The following is a 23,775-nucleotide window of genomic DNA, read 5'->3' as shown; positions in this document are numbered from 1 at the left end:
TTTGTTTGGCTGTTCCCCTCTGTATTTTTTTACGCATATCCACATTCACAATACTTTGCATTTACATGTATATTCAGTTGTCATGACTTTCGTGCTGAGCAAATAAACTGAATTGAATTGAATTATTGTCCCCTTTTTAACCCCCAAATGATTTCGTCACAAACACTCCCACACATACACATTTCTATACGAATGTAATTTTGTATGTTAGTACTATGTACCTACGTACGTATGTGAATCACACACACATACACACACACACACACACACATTATATACATGTTTTATGTATATATATATACACGTATATATATCATAAGAGCTTCAGACAGACTACTTTTCTGCATCTAACTGCGCCGTCTTACAAGTTGTACAAACGACAAACAGTTTTTGTTTTGGTAGATACACGTAATTTAATAGTGTATGTAACCAAAGTCTCTCTCACAGACAGCACCGACATGCAGACATTATACAAATACAGCTGTATCAACATTATACATGTATTAAAATAGCACAAGTCGAGTGTGGTGATGGTGAGTGAGAGAGAAGAGCAACATACACTATACGGGTGTACATTGTGCATGGACTCACAATTACATGGCACTTCAGTCTGTTTTAAGAACGAAACCGAAATACACACATGGACTGTGTGAATGCAGGAATATGATGTTTGAGAAAAATTGGACAATCCGTTTTCTCAAGTTATGAATTTTCAAAGTTTTGATGCTATCACTGGATGTGAAAACTGCAGCAGTTTGTGCCATTAATGCAGGACAAAATGGAGAAAATATAAAGAGAACTCCACAAAATGTCTTTTAAAAAAAAGTACACGATCATTCCTCGACTTGTTACAGACGTAAGTCAAGGGTACATTAATATTCCCCTCTGCTTCCTGAAAGAGGTACATTACGTGCTCTGTCATTATGCTAAAAAAGTGAAAACATGTTGAATTTTCTTTATATTCAATGTTATATTGTTGTCAGCATGACATCACGAATTGATGTATTCTTCTTATCCAGCAATGGAAGCTACGAGACTTTTAATTCCCAATATTTGAACAAATTGTCGTATTTGTTTCCTTCAATTTCAATGACGTGTTCTACTAATATTGCTGCAGTCACTCAAGCCACATACATTGTATATACAATGTATTTGGGTTTCATTCTCTTTCTTTGAGGTAAAGTATGTGCTACACAGCCTAGCATCCACCAGACACACACACACACACACACGCACACACACACACACACACACACACACAGAAAAACAAACACACTCTTCAATTCCATTTTCAGTTAGTTATACCCTTACACAAATTCACCCGAGTGTATACAGTACATGTACTTCGACATCGCTACTAGAACTCTGTACATGTACATGTATGTACATGTATGTACATGTACTCAAATTCATAGCAAGTAAATAGTACGTACACTTGGCTTCAAAGAAACTTACAAAATTCTGCAAAGCAGTGCTGCTCTTTACCATCAGCACATGCAAAGTAATGTGGGTTAGAACAGATGTATATACAATATCAGGTTGTTGTAAGGAAGACATAAACTCAAAAGATCACAAGTAGTCCAATTTCAGTTTTGTTTTTCCTTCACATGCAAAATTTTACTTCAGCTGCCATGTGAATGACATTTAAATCATAATACAATTACAAACTTGCAATATAACAAACTCTTTTGGACCATAAAATCACGTTACTTTATAAAAATACTGTTAACAAAGGGCTCTAGAGAGCAAAAAAAAAAAAAAAATCAAAACTTGGCAAAGCGAGAATTTTGTTGCTGTTGTTTGAACTAGAGTGTCTTACATCAGTGTTCTACAGTGAAGGGTCAACAGTAGTGTGACATGCTGGTTAATCAGAAGAGATGAATCAATTAAGACCTTTGTCTAACTTTCAATGACGAATTCAAAAAGCTATTTAGTGACTGACCTCTCCTAACATTACAGGTGTACATGCTGTTCTGCAACAAGGAAGTTACCCAGGCAACAAAGACTTCACAGCCAAAGGTTTGGGGCTGATGTCGTGCTATGTTTAAATTAATGCTCAAATGTCATCTCCTCCACCACATGAAACGTGTAGCCACTCCAATGCAAATTCAACATGGAATCTGCATGTATTGGCAGCATGCTGACTTTGTCTCTACAGGCAAGCATTTTACAAGGATGTAATGCCAGGACAATATACAAGTACAATGTATATATTTTCTCTCACAACTGAGTGAAACTCATCACAACAGGCTATATAACACAGTGCTAAGGTCTGTGCTAAGGATACTAGTAGTGATTGAACTCGGTCAACATATTGCACTCACAAAGATCAGATGGCTTACTTCTGGAAATCTGTTACTTTCCCCTCTACAGTAGTGCGCAAGATTAATAAAAGAAAAACTAAACAAAACAACAAACTTACAGACCATGGTCGATACAGGGAGTTCCTGTTACAATAAGTAAGGTCATCACAAATCTTTGCTACAGTGAAGTAAAAATTATCTGTACATATCTTTTTGTCTGGCTGTAACGAAAGAAAACTGCTGGTCATATGGACTTTGTTTAACAGGAGTCACCAGTATTAACAAACAAGCATGACATCTTTTTGAGGAGGATCAATGCCTCTCTCTTAACCCTTTACACGCCAGGCTGTTAAACTTACACGCCAGGCTGTTAAACTCACACGCACCAGAGTACCATCTTCATGCTTACTAGCTTCTGGATAAGTGTTGCGTTTTTCACACAGCTTGCATACAGTCCTCATCTTTGCCTATTAATGGCAACTGATTGTATTCTACGCAAGACTGGCTAAATACTTCCAACAAAGAGGAAACTTTTTGATTTGTCAAAACGAGGACCAAATAACCATGACAATTACCTCATTTTATATCAGGTTTCTCACTATATCACAGTGCAAAACAAAGAAATGTACATAGCTGGGACCTGCAAAATTACCATGTTACATTGTTAGAGGGCTCTGTTATATCCAACCTCTTTATGACAAGTTCTACTGTAATAGCATAGCAACCCAGTTTCATTTTTTCATTGGTGTCAACTACTTGTAATTGATCCTCTGCCCTCAATAAATCTAGCATGGGAGGATAACTACCTTGGCACTGGCTGATAACTCATGCATATGGGTATATTAATAAGTTTATGCAAAAGCTAAAGATTTTAAGGAATTATCCAAACACATCTCATTAAGGAAAATAAACCCGAGTGTCACAATTACCAGAACAGTAGTTGCAAAAGACTCCTACTAAGAATTTGAGTCTTGTGTTAAATATGCTAATCACTTTCTCACTAAAATTATGAAACTTGGGACAATTGACAGTACAATATCTTTCAGCTTTATGTAACTTTTCATTGGGCCTTGTAAGCTGACTTAACTAACATCATCACATGGCCCTGCCACGAAAAGAAATAATCACCTTGTATTGTTGCATTGATGACATCATACTTACAAGAGAATGAATGCCAAAATAACTGTATGATGAAGCAAAAATGCTGAATTGTACCATTCTACCATTGGTATTACTCTGTTCTACCACATTCGACATATTGTAAAAAATCTATTCCTACATCAAAGGATTAGTTATTTTTTTGTTGGCGATAAAACTATAAGAGAGATGTCTCTTACTCCAGTAGATGCAGGTATGTCAGCATTCACATATCAATATCAGAAATGTTCCAAAGCGCCATCCACAAAATGCCTCTGTATTACATGCATCTTGACAACCAACCATAATTCTCAAATCACAACCATTATCATCTTCTGTTGTCTACAAAATATAGAGAATTTGTTTATTTCCCAGCAAGCTTCTAGCAGAATCAGATATAGCTGGCCGCTCTGTAGACCTCTTTTCATGCTAAACACAAAGTCCTCCACAGGTGACTTGCACATAGATGGTTCCTTTGTGATGGGTGGGGCCAGTGAGGTCCAGCTTGCACCATCTATCCTGCATAAATTACTGAAAACAAGGGTAGAACATACACAGTCCATGTTAATCTCAGAGGCTTAATGTCTCCAATATTGCTACTTATCAATACAAGCTACTTGGTTCTAAGGACTTGTTACCTTCAACAGGGAGGATAATACTGTTCAACACATGCCAAAACAAGATTTCAACACTAAACCTTTAATTAACCAATGCGACCGCAAATTCCCTATTTGTACAATTTCCTACTCTTGGCTGCACAGTATAAAAGCTTGATTTTGCTCACGCAAACAGAAATAAGAAGAATAACCATCTCTACAGTACACTATTAATATCTTGATCTTTCTCCCATTTTACAAGCATGAGTCTAGTTCTTTGCAATACTCACCACAAACAATTAAGTCACCCAAGTATGTGCCGTAAACTGATCCCCTTCCCCCCCCCAAAAAAAAAATCTTGACTTACTGCCCTATACTCCAGGACACACTGAAGTCTCTCAGTTCTTCTGTATGATGTCTGCAGCACAGTCTCTTCTTCCTCAACCAGCCTACAGCAGACTTGCAGTCATCGCTTAGTCCACATCGCAGTATCTGTAGAATTTCAATGACAATGACAGCAAAATTCATTATCAATTATATTCGGATATTTGCCTACACATCTTGCATTTGTCCCATACCCAAAATGTGAATGGCAAGTTTGACCTAGTTTACGGTGACTGAAAAGGCCGGGCTCGGCCGTGGCCGAGCCCAGCCTTTTCTCACTGTAAACGCAAACTGGGCCAAATGCGGTACCAAATTGCGACCAGCGCACTCCCAATAATAGTCATTTGTTTACAAGTAGAGCCCCACTACGACAAAATATTGAAAGGTTTTAATTAAAAACCCGGGCTGAGCCCTCCACTGTAAACGGACAAAATTGCGGGGCCGAGCACCGCAATTGAGGCCGGGCTCGGCCCAGCCCTGCACTGTAAACGGGGTCTTTGAAAGACAGCATAATCTGAAGTCATGCCAGCATGCTACTTCAAAAAAGGAGAAGTTTTTGCAGATGCAATCATGGCAGGAATCCACATAAGTTCAAAAAGAAATGTTTCCAGCGACAGGGAGCAGCAAACAATTGATATGTATACACACTTCAGAGCATGGATCAGTTCAGTTTCCCCCCTTATTGCCATACAAAACTGCCAACAATTCCAACAATTATGCCAAACTGCAGTATATGAACAATCACTGGAATGGGGAAAGAGAAAAGAGCAAACACCCTTGGCAGGAGAAAAAAATCAAGAAAAGAAAATCTGCAAAAATAGTGAAGGAAGAGTACAACTAGTGAGAGTCAATTCTCCTGATGTAAACTCACCTCCGTGGTTCATTCATTATCAAATTGGGAAGAACGGGTCAGCCAATCTCCAGCACGACATACTGGGTCCACATCTGTCCACAAGTGATACCTGCAAATAAAAATGAGCCGATTCTCTCCCGTAAATGGATAGTAGTACTTCACTCAATCACATTGTGCACCTTACTCAGAGGGACATCACAGTAGGAAAATGGTCTGCTCAACAGACTAAAGTCTGAGTAGGTGTTTATACTCTATGTATAGGATTCTGTTTGAAAAGATTTCCTTAGAAATACTACTCTGAAGTTGAAATAACTTCAAGAATTGATATCTTCCTGCCACTTTGCCGATCCTCCACTGCAGTGAATTTCAAGAAAAATGTGCTTTTAGGTGGTATCTGTGCATTTTAACGAAATCTAAGGACTGTTCCCTACAAGATGCAAAACACAATCTCCAAGACATAAGACAATGCGTTTCTACAGTCTCTTACTACATTCTCAATTTGAACACATGCATACTTGCACACATGTCCGAACTTTCAATGAAAACAGTTCATCTGCATCAACCTACAACTGTACGTCCCATTCGGACTCTTTATGGCAGGCAAGACACTTCAAAAAGATCTGTCTTTAGTCATTTCCATGACTTTTAATACTTCAGCTTCTTGTTTTAACAAGGTTCCCCAGTATCTGCGACAGAACTCCTCTAACCAATCCTGCTCCTTAATCCCATCTTGCATGCTACCCAATTTCTGTGCAATGATACAATCATCTACGACTTCTGACCCCTATATCTAGGCTACTTTTTTCCTTCTGTAATACTAGTACACCATAGCTCTGGCTGATTTGATTCCAAGCAGAGATGGTCTGGTCTCCCCAATTCTACAGAAGGATCCCTGGACACTCCAATATTCCTCCATATTCTGATAAAATGAATATACATGTCTCCCTGATTTGGAGATAATATACTACAGCCTATGGATGTCAACATTTAGCCATCAATATGAGGCAGATTCCACAGAGCAATCGGGAAGATACTTGTGTCTAACGTGCACCTCAATGGGAAAATATAATTTCCAAATCGGGATGATTTCTATATTGTTATCCACCCGTAAAGATATATCACAATTTTCTGGAAGCCTCCTGCAGTGTTAAGGGGACTTGGCAGCTCTGATAGCCCATTATGGTATATGTAGTACACAAGTATCTTCCTGGTTCCTCTTTGGAACCTCCCTAGTTTGATGTGTTGAATGGTGGCAACCCTGTGCAAGGGGTCTAATGATACGTTTACATCATGTTCCCGGCGACACGGCAGTCCCGTTTGCCCAAAATGCAGTGCACCGTGAGTAGATGAGATATTATCATGTTGTTTCCCCTCCATATTCTAGTCTTGTTCGTTCCAGTCCTCGCTCCGGTGAACATGTAGTCATCAAATGCCATTCTCACTGCGTCTGGTTAAGCTAGACTACACAATATTTTACGTTGCATCTCACAACAGACCGCCTCAAAGTTTTGTTACTGTCTATTATGTGATGTCACGCTTTGTTGCGTTCACCCCGTTTTATTACAGTCTACAAGATTTCTCATTAGCACCAGGACTGCCGTGGCAAATTTTGACAGTTTAAAAATCTGACATGGCATCAACGGCAATTGCAGTCTGTCCATCCCATCCCATTTTCTCACATCCATCCCGATTTGTCCACAGTGGCCTGAAATGGGACTGCTGTGACTGCCGGGAACATGGTGTAAATGCAGCATAATTTGTGTTTAGGTCATACCTTCAAGCTCAAAGCTGTATGCCGTTCAGAGAACACCCTTAGGATGAAACCAGAATGAGGGAAGGCTGGGGGAGGGAAGAATAATAGAACAAAATTAACACAAAACCAACCACAAAACCACGCCAAAATAATGGCATGTAAATTGATGATACACAACCTTGTAAATATGCAGGATCAGAACAACAAAAAAAGCGACAAAAAAAATTACACAATACTCACATTCACAAATATAACATCTTTTACTGCAATTTCATATCAATGTAAGGCAAAGTTTGTCATGATATTATGCAAATTAAAAATAATGCAGTCTAATGGGGAAGAAAGTTCATGATGTCAACTGAATAACCGTCTTCTAAACCAGAGTATGAAAGCAATTGAAACAGCTGCAATTGGAAACCACTAAGCATGAGACATTGTTCCATGACTGGATCAGAGTAGTGGGCAAATTCAAGTGGAGAAAACTGCCCATATCGCAGAACAAATTACACTGTATGTCGGGTTCTGAAGCTATGCATGGTCTTAATTTTCACACGAAAAAAAATCACTTGTCACTTGCTGTATTTTTCAATAAATGTTACTCTTCTTTTACATGCACTATGTTTGAATCAGCCTTAAATCATTTTGGTTAACTGAGCAGCCGTCTCTGTAGAAGCCTGGTTGAGTTACGGTTGAGAGTACAGAAAAAGACACTAGAGGTAAAGTCTGGAGATTTATACAGCAGATCTCTGTTGAATGGTTGGTCATTTGCTACTCTTGGTACACTTCTGCGCATCAATTCTGTCTTAGCAATACACAATATGGGTCTCAATCAGCTCTGCACAACCTTTCTTTTTAATTTGTATCACCTCTTCTGGTGTATGTTATTTTGCAGCCAATTAATGAATGATGTATCGACATACAACTATCGAAGTATAGATCGCTTTGAATGGTAGTGATGCCTAGTGTAGTCCATTACATTTCACTCTAGACCACAAAGGAGCAAATGCTATTGCGGAAACTATCGGTACAATTTCCTATCTGTGCATCACTTTGACAGAAGATGCCATTATTAGGAGAACAGACTTCACTAAACGGCTATGCAAGCACTAGTGAGTGTTGGAGAATTGCAGACAAAACCACTTTCTGAGTGAGTTTGTGATGAAAACAAAGTCTCCTTCTAGATTCACACAGAAGAAGTCGCGTCTTTCTCATGTCTTATTTTTCTGTGCACATTTTTGAAGAGCAGTACACAAATGTACTGATAAAGAAAAAAAAAAATGTCATCTCACAGCAATATTCTGCATGTTAACGAAAAGCGAAAGAAGGCCAACTTTTAATATCAATGATTCTAGAAACTTGCAATTACTTCTGTTTGAAACTAACCGAGATGAATTATCGGTAATCATATAATTGACACCGACATACAAAGGTTGTAGGTGCAATTACACATTTGTTGTTCCTTTTAATGTGTTCATCTAGTGTATGAGAACATGCAGGATGTCAAATAAATATGATGATTCCACAATAATTATTTTATCCCCAAGTGACTATCTACTCTACTCACTCGCTCCATTTACGCAATACTGTAGCCAATAGACACACAGGGCATCCGAAAGTATAGAGGATCCCGAGGCACAGAGTAAACCCACCATGCCAACGAGAAAGGCATTCGGAACCCAGTTCCTTTTGTGCTTGCATGATCCATAGGCTATCACATTCTTGGAGTTACAACATCTTAGTTTGTAGAGCATTGCTTGGGGGTTTGTGATGAAATCTTTTGGAAGTAGCTCACAAAAATCATGCTTATTATGGATCCAAACTCTAACCAAGCTCCAGTGACACCAAGTGGCATCAGCGGATGAGGTGAAAATAGGAACTTGTGAGCAGCTGAACGAGATATTTCGGTTCATTCATCTGTTACGTGACTCGTTTCATGCCACCTACAGATATTGTGGCATGATAAACAGCCATTATACATGTGTGTGCTGGTCTAGTCATGACCATTTTCAGAGAGCACTACTGATATTACTAGAGCAGATGAAATTTAAGAACAAGTGGACTTTCGGACCACAGTAGCTGCACGCTTGCAATAAGCAAAGAATACATGTAGACACAGTGTATGTTGTACATGCCGAGTGTCAAAATCAAGATTGTCTTCTGAGAGATAAAAAAATATATTTCCCCAACCATCCCCTCCCCCCAAGAAAAAGTCTCCAGAGGTTATAAGTGGTGGACATGATAAAACAACGGTAACACAAGTGAATTGTATACTGACAAAAACTGGTATAAAAGAAGGCAATACAGTCATATATTGTACATGAATACCTGGACTCCTGCTGGCGTATATGAAGACTTGGTGAATACAAACCACTCTGGTGAACTTGTCTTCGTTTTTTCTCTTCCTCATCTCCACTCATGAAACTCTGCTGGTGAGCACAGACAAAGGTTGCCTGGCTCATCTTTAACGGTAAGCACAATCCTACAGAGGCTCAAGAGAGAATCAATGCTCGGCGACTGTGTTGGCGAAACTGTGAACAATGCCGGAGTTACATGTAAAAAGACACAGGGTAATTCTGGAGAGACAAAGAGTCGGTATAGAAGGTGCCCCCTCCCCCCCCCCCCCCCCCCCCCCATAGCATCACAGGATTATCTCCATTCTATTAAATCTGATGGTTTAAACTCAAGAGACTACTATATTGATGGCTGGATAGAACTGCCATATAGTGAGAGAGAAACCCAAAAAAAAAACAAACCAAAAACAAAACAAAACAAACAAACAAACAAACAAACTAAAAACAAGTCACATATCTTTATTATAAGTACCACAGTTAAGGGTAAATTTTTGTTGAAAGTTTATTTAATCTGCTCCATTTTAAAGGTTGAACAGTCAATTTCATTGGAGCAATTTTTCTTCCCCCCCCCCCCCCCCCCCCCCCCAGCATCACATCATTAATATGTTCAGGGTAATGAAGATTTAGAGGCACCTGATCACCAAAAAAAAAAAAATCAAAAAAGAGGAGAGCATTTTTTTTTTTGGTCTTCACATTTTGCAATTTTGATTTAATTTACTAAAGCAGATGGACAGCTACATTTACAAAATAAGATATTAATATCAGCAAAGAAAGATAAAAAAAAACACATTAACTGAAAAGCTTCAAAGCTTATGATGGCATTTGGAAAGTTCTCTAAGATTTATGGTTCAGAATTGCCTCTAGAGACTTTTCTAACTCTTGCTCTTGAATATTACCACTCAGAGCCTAAAGATATTTGTGACAGGTTGAAGACATCGGAATAAACACACATAAATTCACCTTGCTACAAAATGGCATAATCTATTCCATTTAATTTTCTTGATCCCAAATTTATGATCCACAGATTGCACCTGTGACAAGGATGATGAAACACTTTTGTTCAGAATATCCCATTCTATTCTTAAAACTTACATTCTCAGCTAAGAAGTCAACCAAAAAAGAAAAAAAAAAAGAAGAAGAAAAAACTAGTAGAAAAGGAATACATTACAAATTTCAGTGCTCTATTCTATGAAATAAATCAGAATGTAGTACATCTTAATCATTTGAAATTGAAGCCTTGATCTTACCCACGGCAGTGGATTTACAACCCCCCCCCCCCCCCCCCGAAAAAAGGCAAAATTAAGAATATCGTAAGTTACATCTGCCCCAATGCACATGATGTACCCTGCTATAAAATGGTAACATCAAGGTAAGATTTGCAAGTTTGAGAGATAGCAGAAATAGAACTATAGAAACAACATAGTTGAAATTTTGAGTCATCTGATCTATTATCACACTAGAAATATGGACTTAACATCCTCTCTCAGACAGTGAACAATTCAATAAATATACCAATGTCCAAACTACTAGTATTTTCTTGACTTGAATAATGAGTACATACACTACATGCTGCCTATCACTTTTGATATGGTACCAGCAGAATGCTGACATCACTCGCATTTTGGCCATATGGGTCTTAATTTTAAGTAGTATATGCCCACTCATCTTCAAACAACGATCCAATTACGTGTTGTTTGTTCCAATAGTCTTGATTTAGAAAAAAAAAAAAAAAAAAAAAATAAGAATATTTTTCCGGAATCATGCACACATCACCTTGTTAGACCACTGTAACAAACTAGAGGTTTCTCATGCAACCTTTTCACTAGTACAGGTGTGCAAAACATTGTTATAACCATGTTAACACCCAAGTAATTTGTTATTACCATCAATGTATCCAGAGGTGTGTAAGAGATTCCTCATAGCACCTTTTCTTTTATTTAATACAGCCCACAAGTCTTTCTTTCATATGACATTTAGTTCAGCATTTGAAAGGATTTCAATATTTTGCTCAAATCAGAGCTTTTGGAATTTTGACTTTACATTTCTGAGCACAATGTTATTAAAAAGTTGTATAAAAAGTTTTAAAAAACCCTGTTCATTAGGAACCAAATACACAAATCCTTCTTCTTTATTTCCCTTAAAATGCAGGCTGCATATTGTATATTTACCATTAAATGATAGCATCAATACCATTTTCTTTTCCTGATTTATCTGGACCTTGGTTACATTAAAGTGTTGAAGGGTCATTACTGTACAACTTGCTTTTAAAGCCAGCTAAATTATTCTTTGAAAAAATTTTGCAACTGTTGGTCAAGTGAAAATAACTATAAAAAGGTGACAGAACAGGGGGGTGTTTCATAAAGCTGTTTATAAAGTTACGAACAACTTACGAGCTACTGGTGATCAGTTCTGACATGCTATACTTATCAGAATTTCCATAATTCAGCACAAGAACTGATCACCAGTCACTCGTAAGTCGTTCGTAACTTTACGAACAGCTTTATGAAACACCCCCCAGAGTATTTTTTTTTCCTTTGTGCTAAATTACAAACAATTACTAGTCATGTTCAGGTCTGACCTCAGTATAAACTCTGAAGCATCACTACAATCACATACATCCCCCTACACTTTCCCTCCCCCCCCCCCCCCCTTGAATAAAGACAACAACAAATGGCATATTTGTGGAAAACTAGTTAGTGCAGGACTAGAAAACTTTACAGGTTTTGAAATCATAAGAAGACATGAAATGACGGTTTCGAGGAAAGAAGGGGCTTGGACAGACAAGAAAAAGGACAGAAATGAACAAGAGCAGAGAAACAAAGACAAGAATTTAGGAACATTCACATAATTATGACGAATGGGAACCATGAGCAACTTACACTCCTTTGCAAAGAAGCAGCTAGGCTTCAAACATGCATAGTCCACAAACACAGACTCGGCTTATAAATTATGTATTTAAAATCACAGATGTTTGGTTTGGCTTTTATTTTCAACTTGAGGACCCTGTAGCCAGCTATTCAAACCACCTGTGCGTGCTTGATGTCTTTCAAGTTTAGAACACTTTGCATTTATCATTTCTTGTTGTGTTGGGCATGTCTCAAGCAAGCCTTTGGGAAAGTTTTCTACTTGGCAGGAAGTTTTTGTCATAAAGGCATGCCTAAATCAAAATGTGCTATAAAATCATTCGGGTTCTGAAGCACAACAAATCGGATGCCTTCAATGTGAAGTCTCTCTCAGTGGCACTCTCCCTCCAAGAGAAATTTTGAAGAAAAAGATTCACATTTCATTGAACTACAAACTGTATTTCTATGCAAATTTTGAATCTAGAAATTATTTAGGAAAGTTTAAGAAAAAATTGAGTAATCAATAATGAAATTGTATTTGTAGATTCCTTGTAATGCGCAAATCAAAAGTATTAGGTCCTCTTAAAAAAATCAATATTTCTCCATGATGCCCACATTTGCACATGCTAGTTTTCAATTGTTTAATATGGCATGTCTTTCAAATAAAGCACTCCACCCAAGCATGGTCTCATACATTTTTCTATTTCTTTTTTTTTTCCAGTGCATTTTGATTTGCTGCTCCATTTCAAAGCACATACATCCTGCCAGCACATTGAAAGAGAGCAAACTGCTGCGAGAGCAAGTTAGTCCCGATTATAAAATGGGTTCAAGAATGTAGCCAATTGGAAGCGCTGAAATGAGTCACGTGTGCGTGCATTAATTTCTCACTAACATGCACGGCCTGACGTCACAATGTTTACACTAGCAGTGCGCACTCAATCAGTTGTTACAAGTGTGTCGCGAGCTACTATACGCACTGTCAATCCTGTAAACAACTTCTAGTTCGGGCTGCCGGCCGGCCTTTCTTGTGTGCATAACATGTGTGGCGTACGTATACTCTTATACGTACAGTACTTATATGTGCGGGATTTCCGAGTGCGACGTGCGTAAATGTTTGGGATGAACATCTTCGGACATCTTGACTCTTGAGGGAGTGCTACATGTAGCTGACTGGTATTGACCCACAAAGGTACGTGAAAAATGCTGTTAGTTTTCGGCCCATTTTATAAAACAAATGATGCACAGGATAATTTTGTGGCGTTAGTGGAGATGCAGCTCACTCTTGGGTATTTACAATGTAGTGCAACATGCACTCGGCTATATCTCCACTAACGCACTCTATTCTGTGCATCATTTGTATATCATATAATGGGTTCAAGGATGTGTGGCGTACGTATACCTGCAGTACTCTTATACATACACTTTGTACAGTACAGTAGACCAAGCGTTGTGGGACCGGACGCGTACATGGAGTCACTTTGAAGGGCAAATCCAACGATTTAGCAGGTTAATTCTCACGCCGTTTTCATGTTGTCTAGTAGGCCTATATGAGGAGTCTATATCAAGTCTTTAAGGTAAAGGGTGCATATTCTATGTAAAATAAGTAAGTTTTCATGCGGGAACTTAAGTGTCCGGAAACCCAACCCCCCATCATACTTATACTGTATGTGCCGGATTTCCGAGTGCGACGTGCGTAAATGTTTGGGACGAACATCTTCGGACGTCTTGACCCACAAAGGTACGTGAAAAACGCTGAAAAATGCTGTTAGTTTTCGAATTTTCGACAAATTTTATAAAACAAATGATGCACAGGATTATTTCGTGGCGTTAGTGGAGACGTAGCTCACTCTCGGGTATTTACAATGTAGTGCAACATGCACTCGGCTTTGCCTCGTGCATGTGTCACAATTGTAAATACCCTCGAGTGCGCTATACGCCTCCACTAACGCACTCTATCCTGTGCATCATTTGTATATTACTGAATGCTCTCTTTTGTCAAAGCACCTGGGGTACCCCATGTAGTTAAGCAAAGAGCTTATGACCTCTGCCCTGAGCAGTCATTATTTCTCCATCTTTAACACCTCCCTGGTTTGATATTTAAGTATCAACATCATCTTTCTATTTCCCCTATAAAATGGGTCGAGACAATGTTGCAATTTCATTGGTAGAGAGCTGCGCATCAATTTGAGCGGCGGCATATTAAAAAAGTGTCTTTGCGATCACTGACAATAGACATCATTAGCATGCTATCCCGCACTTGACAATCATTAGCGCATTTTATAGCAAAAGATGGCTAGCCCTGCATCCAGTAGTAACAAGATTAGCACACTTAGTAAGTGCTTGCGAACTTTACAAGAGATGGCTCACCCATGCATCCAGTAATTACTGATGCATGGCTTGCATCTATTGCAAGCTGTAAGGAAATGCACCCAGTAAATTTGCCAAGTGTAGGTAATAATCAGAAATATGATTATATCAATGGATTTCTGGCAAAAGTTTGTCCATTGGTCCATAAAACAAAATATGATGCAAATGGATTTTCATGATGTTGGTAATAATAGTATGCATGCGGCAATTATAGAACCTCGTCTAGCGGCGAGTGGGTTTAACAATTCCACAGCTATCTTAGGCAAACAACTCCTACAGATGCACTCGGGCCTGTGCATCATTTGCATAGTCGCAGTTATTGGCGCTATAAATGCTTTATCACTCTTGCTAGCATATACTTCCATGGAGTCATTATACTGTAATCTTACTGTATGCTTCAATTACTTGCACATGGAATGAGTGTGGAGTTCTATCTTTGAAAATGGTCAACTTGAATCCTTTTTTATTCAATTTCTGAATTTCCACAAGGGAAGTGAAGATAATAATAATCGAACAAATTCCAATGTCTAAGGCCATATCAAGGTCACACTTAAGTGATATCACTTGACTTTCAACTTCTTCCAACAGCTGACTGAAATTTGGTAAAAGCATAGAGAAATTCAAGTTACATGCAAATTCTTTCCACAACTATTCCACTAGTTCCAACACAATGCAGGGCATTACGAAAGATATTTCACCCACTTACCCTTTTAAGATTTTGAGCAAGTACCCCATACTTTTAATCAGGCTAGTATTCATTAATTCTCATCTGCCCAACAGTACATTTTAAATGCCCTGGTCTAATGGGCAAGTGGGTTTGTAGTGCCCTGCAGTTTGACATGACTTGATATCTTCAGACAGGAGAAATTTGTATTTTGTGACCTCAATGTCACAATGACGCATCTGATGTAAAGTGCAGAAACTTTTGAAATTAAATTTGTTTTCTTTATCTATTCTTTTCTCATTAATTCATCTTTTATTCCATCTTTTTATCTATTCATTTTCTTTAATGTCTTCATTGACCAACTAGAGTTTGCAATTATCACAAAGTAGGTTTAGCATTACAAATACAATTTTTTTTTTCCTATGCCATATTTGATAAATTTTGTTACCATCAAAGCCAATTATTTTGTTTTTATCGAGGTGATACAAGTGGCAGGGAAGGCTTATGGAATATTTTTCTACATATTTTGTTTTCCCCTGGGTATAATCATTAAAATGGCAGGAATGTAACAACCCATCCAGTGCAAGGAAACCCATTAGATATATCAGAATGCCTATGAATCATTTGTTCAATAAATCATTAAAGGAAAAAAAAATTTTATAATTAAATAACTGTTCACAGTATCACAGTGTCAACACAGTGTTGAGTGCTGCTTCATATATTAATGTAGGCCATCCAATAGCTGATTTACAATTTGACAAAGCAATGTAACCAACTCATTGCATTTCATTCAGTCATCTTTTCTTATTTTGGACCTCCCCCATTCCCTTCCAGTTATGGCAGACACAACTAAATGTTTGCTTCTTTTTTTTTAAAAAAAATCAATGTTTATTGAACATTGGCATTGCATTCATGTTGTGGATTATCAGTAATGGTATACAATTTTGCCACTGATCGGTTGGTTCTCAGGAAAAACATAGAGCTTCTTATTCATAACCACTATTTCAGCTTCTTTATGACTGCCCAGCATTCCTGTCAATAATCATAAAGTTTTCATATTGATTCTTCTTTTCCCTGCTACAGGGCTGCAGCACCTGTGGAAAGAAATGCTGTGAATAAAATGTCATCAATACAAGTGAAATGTTCAAAATGGATGTTGAAAAAAGAAAAAGAAAAACGGAAAATCACTGAAGTTTATTCAAAGAGCTGTCGGCTGGTCCAACATGTGTCAGAATCTTTTCAAAAACACAAAGCATGTTGTAGTTGCAATTTCCATGACTCACGTAGGCAACTCCCTGCCCCAAAGCGCAGCAGTAAACACACTAAGGGTTAATTTTCTTCAAGTACTCGGCTTTGCCCATTTTTGGCAGGAAAAAAGGTGATTTAGCTTCACACTGAATATGTTATGAGTGTAACATTCCCACGGTTAACTCGATAAGAGTACCACATGTAGCACACTCTGTAGTGTAATTCTACAGATCTATGAATAAAGAAGGTTTATAATTGGGAAGATCACTACATGCAGGGGAAGCAATGCATTCTTTCACTGTCTCAATGACTTTACAAACAGAAATTCTGCTGCTGAGATAACAAATGTACACAATGAAATATCAAAGCAATACAGATTGCTCTCATTAACTGTCAAAGTATTATGTTGCAGTTAATGTGTACATTCTCTTCAACGTTTTTACCAGCTTCATCTGGTACCTATATCTGCTTCTCCGAGGATATTTCACTGCAATCACATCATCTGGGGATCCTCAGGCAGGTCGCAGTTCTTGGAAGTCAGGATTACATAGAGTATTTCTTTTTTCAGTATGTTCAATTCCTGACATGACTACTGAAAAAGTAGATATTTTGCTGTGTTGAAATGAGCGTACCACAAGCTAGCGCGAAAATACAAGCAGGCAAATATCTTTGCTTGCTATATAATGTATCACTATTAAATGTCTTGGATTCCGCGAAATTAAAAACACAAGAAATTCATCTTATCGGCCCAGCATAAAAAATTAACAAACTCGACAGAAATAACTACTTTTACAGTATGCCAATTCATTTAAGCTCCACATGAACATTGGCTAAAAGTCAGCCTTGTTCCATTACTTTAGGTACATTTGTATGACAGCAAAATGGAAGCCCAACATATTATTTTCTTGGCCCCCATATTTTTTCTCGTGAAGACTGAGGCTTAAAGATATATTCTTGTTCAAACATGTTTTCCAATCTTTACTTGCCTCACTAAGGCCAGTGTTATGAACTACAATCTCATGTCTCAGCCAGTGCCAAAAAACTCACTGGTTGCAGGTGTATTTCCATGGTAGTGGTACTCCAATAACATCCAAGGCCCATGTAATACCTGATACAATGTTATTTCCAGCACAACTCTTTAGAAAGTCATGTTCGGATGACCATGAAGAGGCAAATCATTTCACGGCATGCTAAAAGAAATACATAACAAACAGAGAACAAAAATACAAACTTCCCCCTCCCACCAAAATCATCTTTGTGTTAAAAGTCAGCATATATTTTTTTCCACATCTTTGAAAAGTCTTTCAAGGGTTCAACATTGGCATTAGCCTGAAGCCACTAGATATCGAGGTCGAGTCCCCAAATTTCCAAAAGGGTTATGTTTTGATGGCCCAATTGTGCAACTAAGACTTACATGGATTGTGATGCCTCCTTTTATTTCTGGCTGATCATATCTTTTTTTGGGCCACCAAAATTTCAAATTTAAACATTGAAGTGTCAAACCCTGTCTTTTTCAGAGGTATAGAAAAGGAAACATTTGAACTTCAATATTCAGCTCACGGATTAGAAAAATCTAATACATTTCCCTTTTGACAGGTATCACTTCAAATTTCAGGGTTTCTCATTATCCATGAAGAGCCATTTAACTCCTGTGAAAAGAAAGAAAAAAAAAATGTTTCTCTGTTGTGATAAAACAGAAGCACACCTGTATAAAGGCAAGGCACATTATCATTTGAAAGCATTAACACAGTAATACAGAACCTTCAGTGACAGCAACACTAATATAATTTACAATAAGATGAATGCAATATTGCAATGCAAAGTATCTGCCAACGACAGTGTGCATTACAATGTACATACAGCCAGTGCACATGTTGGACTGTGATCCTTTTGCAATTCTTTCAATATGTCCCGGCATTCAGTCACTTAAAGTGCTTTTCAAATATCATATGACGCAGAATGTGACAGCATGCACGTAGCACTTCTATTGTTAACTTGAGACTATGACAATTCCATCATTATGGACACTCCTGTACACAGTCGTCACACTGACTCGAGGAAGCCTGGGGTATCTCTTTTTAAAGCAAGCAGTGCTGTTGTGTCCATCAAATGACAAGCTCCCTACATCAGTTGATGAAGATCAGTTGTATGTAAACCAGGAGATAACAGAGTCAAATCTTTCCTATTATTTATTATTGATGATATTTAAGAAGACCAGTCTAAAGAATGCAACAAAATATGAAACATGTGGGTGAAGGATATGCAAGTTTTCATGTGGGCTTTCGCCCTCTTTATAGTTAGACGTGCCTATTACTATACACATCAAAACAGTTGATCTTCGAGACGTAAAAGTGGCACTGGCACCCTTTGGGGTGGAGGCATAAAAAAGGCAGTTTACATCCATAGTAAGGAAGGGGTTAATTGATGGGCCTTTGTATAGCTCTGCTAAACAAAACACCAATGTGCACCACCATTAAACATGAAAGTCTCAGTGACCTTCCCTCAGCTGAAGAACATAAACTTACACTGTCACTGGATTCACACACTGACTTCTCATGACTATACATCCCCTTTGCTTTCCTCAGAGCTTTTTGCTCATCGGTCACTCGTCTCGGAAGCAAAGTTTTTTATCCTTTTTTTCTTTTCTTCTTCCGGTCACCCATAGAAGTGTATTGGATCACAGTCCCACGAATCTGATTTGTGATGGTCAACTATCATATCTGTGTGAGCCATGTCGGGTGCAATCCAATGAGGCAAGGTCGTCCAATGAAGGAACTAAGCCAGAGCTTTGACCTTACTGTGCCATTTCAGATAAATATTGAGTCAGTCCAATAAGTGCCAAGTCAGTGTCATATGAGTGTCAAGTCAGTTTCAGATGAGTGTCAAGTCAGCGTCGGATAAGAGTCCGACATATTGTGTCAGATTTGTGTTGAGCGGCTATCGGGCATATCCTGCAGACATCTCATGACAGCATGTTGAGTGTCTTGACAGTCGTGCGACAGATTGTAGCTCAGGTCTAGGTTTTAGGGCTTTCCTGGCATTGGTGAGCCTTGGTGCGAGTCTCTGGATCTTGTCAGCTCAGTTTCGTGGAACTCATTGGAACGCTGGTAATTTTTTTTTCAGTTTGGGAATCAGATAAGCCTCTTTCTCCAATGGTCAGTCAAAGGGAGCTTTACCATGTGGTCACTTATTCAGAAGATGTTCGGAGTAGATTGTTCCCTCTGTTCATCCTTTCCCTTCACTGTCATTTTATCAACACATTAACTTCTTTCAATATTCAGTTAATTTTACTGACAGATGACAGTACTTCGTAGCTGCTCAAGCAAACTATACATTTTCTTTGTTGCGCAACCAAGTCAGGTGGAAAGCAAGGTCCAGGCTTGGTAACAAGCAGATTGTTCCTACAGTCAAGCTTCATCTGTGGGCAACTACAATTTGTAGTTTTCTAAATATCAGGGAAAAGATTACAAACACCTCATATGGTCACTTTGCTGACCACATGGAAGTCCGAATTCTCCCATCACTGTAGAAATGAAAGTTAGGCAATAAATGACTCTCTCAAGTTGATAGTAATATGTGAAATGTTCCCATTTCTCATTGGCTATTTTGTTAGTTCGGGCTGACCATTGGCATGTGCTACAATGTCATTAAAAAGCATCTCCTGATGACAATTGTAGGTCTTGCAGGAGAAAGCAACCTTTCTTTGAAACATATCTGAAAAAAAATATCCTCTCTTGGCAGACCTTCTGTAAGCACCTGGAGTGCTCAGTAACAGCAGACACATATCTCACTTGGGACTTTGCGAAGTAGTTGCGAAGAAGTGAAACAATCATAAATTTTGAGAATGTTCACTGTAAGGTGCTGTACACAAGTTATCATGCTGGGATCCAGCCCTGAAAGCAGACTATCAATTTACGTGCAGCTCCTCCGGTGGACAGGTGGATGTCAGCTACTTGCAGCAATCAGTTAAAATACATGTACCTGTAGTTCAACATTCTTATTGGGATATAAAAAAGGAACATCAAAAATTAAACAGACAAGACACATGCACCTACTCACGCTCACACACAACAACTCACATACATGAGAAAAAAAATGTACACATGCAAATACTGGATAACTTTTAGTTTCCACAAGATTAATTTTTTTGAGTGGAATAAAATCTGAGCAGCAATGAGCCAATTCAGACAGATTCTTTTTCTGCCTACTTCTTACAAACCACACAGGAAAGCGCATGTACTGGACTAAGCAATACATGAACTTGCAATGCCCATTCTTTGCCATAACATGACTTTCTAATGAGCTGTAATGATATTTATTGGGGTATTTCCATCACAGAATAATATCAAGTATGTAGAAATATTTTGCTTTCACTGAGAATAGGCCATTTATTAACCCAATTCAAAATTCGTGCAAATTTAGCAGCAGCTAGCAGCAGCTAGCAGCAGCTACAATCAGTGAGAGTAAAGGAAAAAAAAAAAACCAAACTCATACAAAGGCAGTTCAGACAAAGGTAGTCCTTTACAATAACTCTACTTGTCTATTGTTTTGCATCAATAAAATTGTGTTTTATTCCAAATTTATTTTATTCTAAATTGCTGCATCAAAAAATTCAAACATTTTGTCCAGAGAGGGAGAATAGTCATGTTTTTTAAACAAGTGAGAATTTTGTTTCAAAAACACACATTCTTTACTTCAGATGTCATTGCAAGGGGGAAAAAAAAGAAGAAAAAACAAAAAGCATGACTGCACTTAAAAAGCAAAGTGATTGTCATGCTTATAAATTGAGACCCATGACACAATGCAAAAGAAAAAGAATGTTGATCCAACCACTGGTGTATGTCATACAAATCAAATGATCAACAGCTTGAATTTAATCCACCATTACTTTTAAAAAGATCATTTGATAATGAAGAAATGCTATTTCAGCTTATGAACATCTGTGTCTATGAATGTATAATCAGCATTTTAGTATAAAATGTACTGGAAAACCGCAATTTACTTGGATTAAGTCATTCTTACTTCACCTTTAATAATCTTGTTGACGTACTGGTAAGCATGGTATCACTTACATCCAGTGACAAATTAATCCCAAAGACAGGACTTCACCATATTCTTTCCATGGATGAGGTTATAAGAAAATTCGAGTAAGCATAGTTCCAGTGTCAAGCACATCACAGACTGTCAAATAATTATCACCATCTGCACATCTGATACATACACTTATGCATGCAGAGTCAGCTCAACTGATAAGAATTCCAGTTTGGTAGAGCACATTAATCCCTGTTGAAGAACAGTAGACTCTTATTTGAAGAAATTAATTGCTGCCAGTAAAGACTTATACCATGGTTTGAAAAACTAGATACAAAACTAAGCATGATCTCCGGAGGAAAAAACAATAACTTTGTTATGTAGAGTTAATCGCATCAGTGTTCATGGTCACAAGAGTCCACTGTATGATGCAAGTTATTTATTTATTGGAGAGTGAAACAGGTGGATTCACACTCAATCTCTGTTTAGGTAAATAAGCTGCTCTATCAGTAATGAGTTGGGATCACAGAAAAACTGTGATTTCTCTGTCCACACAAGCAAAGATAAAAATGATGTTCAAATATATTCCAGGGCAAAAGTTCAGCTATGAAGACAGTATTCACTTGAAGACACCTGCAACACACTATTGCCATTAAGCTGGAGGTGTATCATTGAGGCCTCATTTTCAGCATACTTACCATCAAGAAGAGCTGACAAAAAATAACTTATCTTAACAATATCTCCATGGTGAAAGTATCGAGGAAATGGATTGTCCAGGAAAAAAAAGAAAATCTGCCAAAACTCCAGCAAGAAATGACCTGGTGAAAGAAAATCTGGTTAGGAACAGGTAGATATCTATTTCTAACTGAAAACCTACATAAATAAGGCCTGCCAAAGGCACCTGCTTTTCATCAGCATGGTTGGACAGGCTTTGAGTAGAATACTACAACAGTGTTTTCAACTTGTCTTGGGCTAGATCTTTTCAGCTTTCTAAAAATTGCTATTATTCAAGGTGAAAACACTCTAGATATCATGTTCAGAAGTCATGCTAAGATGTCAAATTGCTCCTGCTTCTGCCCATGTAGAAAACTGAATATAATGAATTGAGTTTCCAACTTTGATCAACCTTTGAGCCTGAAATTTGAAGTGTCTAAACCCTATCTTTATAAGTAATGATTTGGTATAACATGGTTTATTCTGAGTGAGATTTGCTATGCAATTCATACGTCAGCACCTACATTGTATAACTCTTCCAAAGACCATGTCCACAAAATGCTACGAATATGGTACTCAGGGCAATATATACTGGGATTTTTTTTTTTTTAATTATAGCAAAAAGTGTCAATAAACAAATAATTGAATGAATACACATTGTAACCATTTGCTCATTACTACTATTTCCAACAGAGCTTTCCCCCTTATGAACTTAAAGCTCATTATCAATTAGCAAAAACACATCCCTTGTAGAACACTGAAACGTTCAAAAGGTGCAAGGCTTGCACCTTGATTTTATACTATAATGAAGACTACAACAGAATTTGGCAGTTGTAATAGCCGACGTTTTGACCATTTCACTGTCTGCTCTACAACAAACTTTATTTCAGGGGCTAATATCTAGATGTATCAATGTTGCATACAGGGTCAATTTCCATAAATGCCTCCAACCCTCCTTATATCCTGTAAAATAGCTTTATATCTGCTGCCAGTCTTTCTATTCTTTTTTTTTTAACTGCTTCCCAACGCTAATTGTACATAATGTAGCATCTTTGTAGGGTCTTTTTGAGCTCTTGCAAAATATCTTACATTTAAATATAGAAAAAAACATCCTTCAAAGTATCAAATGGCTATTTTGATTCAGGCAGACAAAAGCTACATCACAATTTTGATGCCACCTTCATTTGAACTTACTTGTAGTAAGTTTTGACAGAGTCAATGCACTAGCATGTTCTACAAAATCTGAATTGTGGTATCAAAATATTCCAGATTTTGCCTGTCATCATTAACGAAATTGGGGTAGGGGTGGGGGAAACCTCCCACCCAATATGTAAAACATCCACATTTCACTGTGCACGCTTATTGGGAGAATTAATGTCAAGGGATCTCCTGCCCCCAAATACTACATTTTAACATTTAACCATATATCCATACTTTTTAGGAACGAGCAATCAATGTGAAGGTACCTCCTAGTCCCAGCAAATTCTATATCAGTTTTACAGTTCATGCATGTCAAATGCTCAACAATGAA

Source organism: Diadema antillarum, unplaced genomic scaffold (assembly GCF_040938485.1).
Source record: "Diadema antillarum isolate AM-2024a unplaced genomic scaffold, OU_Dant_1.0 seq00000682_RagTag, whole genome shotgun sequence".
Lineage (NCBI taxonomy): Eukaryota > Metazoa > Echinodermata > Echinoidea > Diadematoida > Diadematidae > Diadema > Diadema antillarum.
This window is presented reverse-complemented; position numbering follows the sequence as displayed.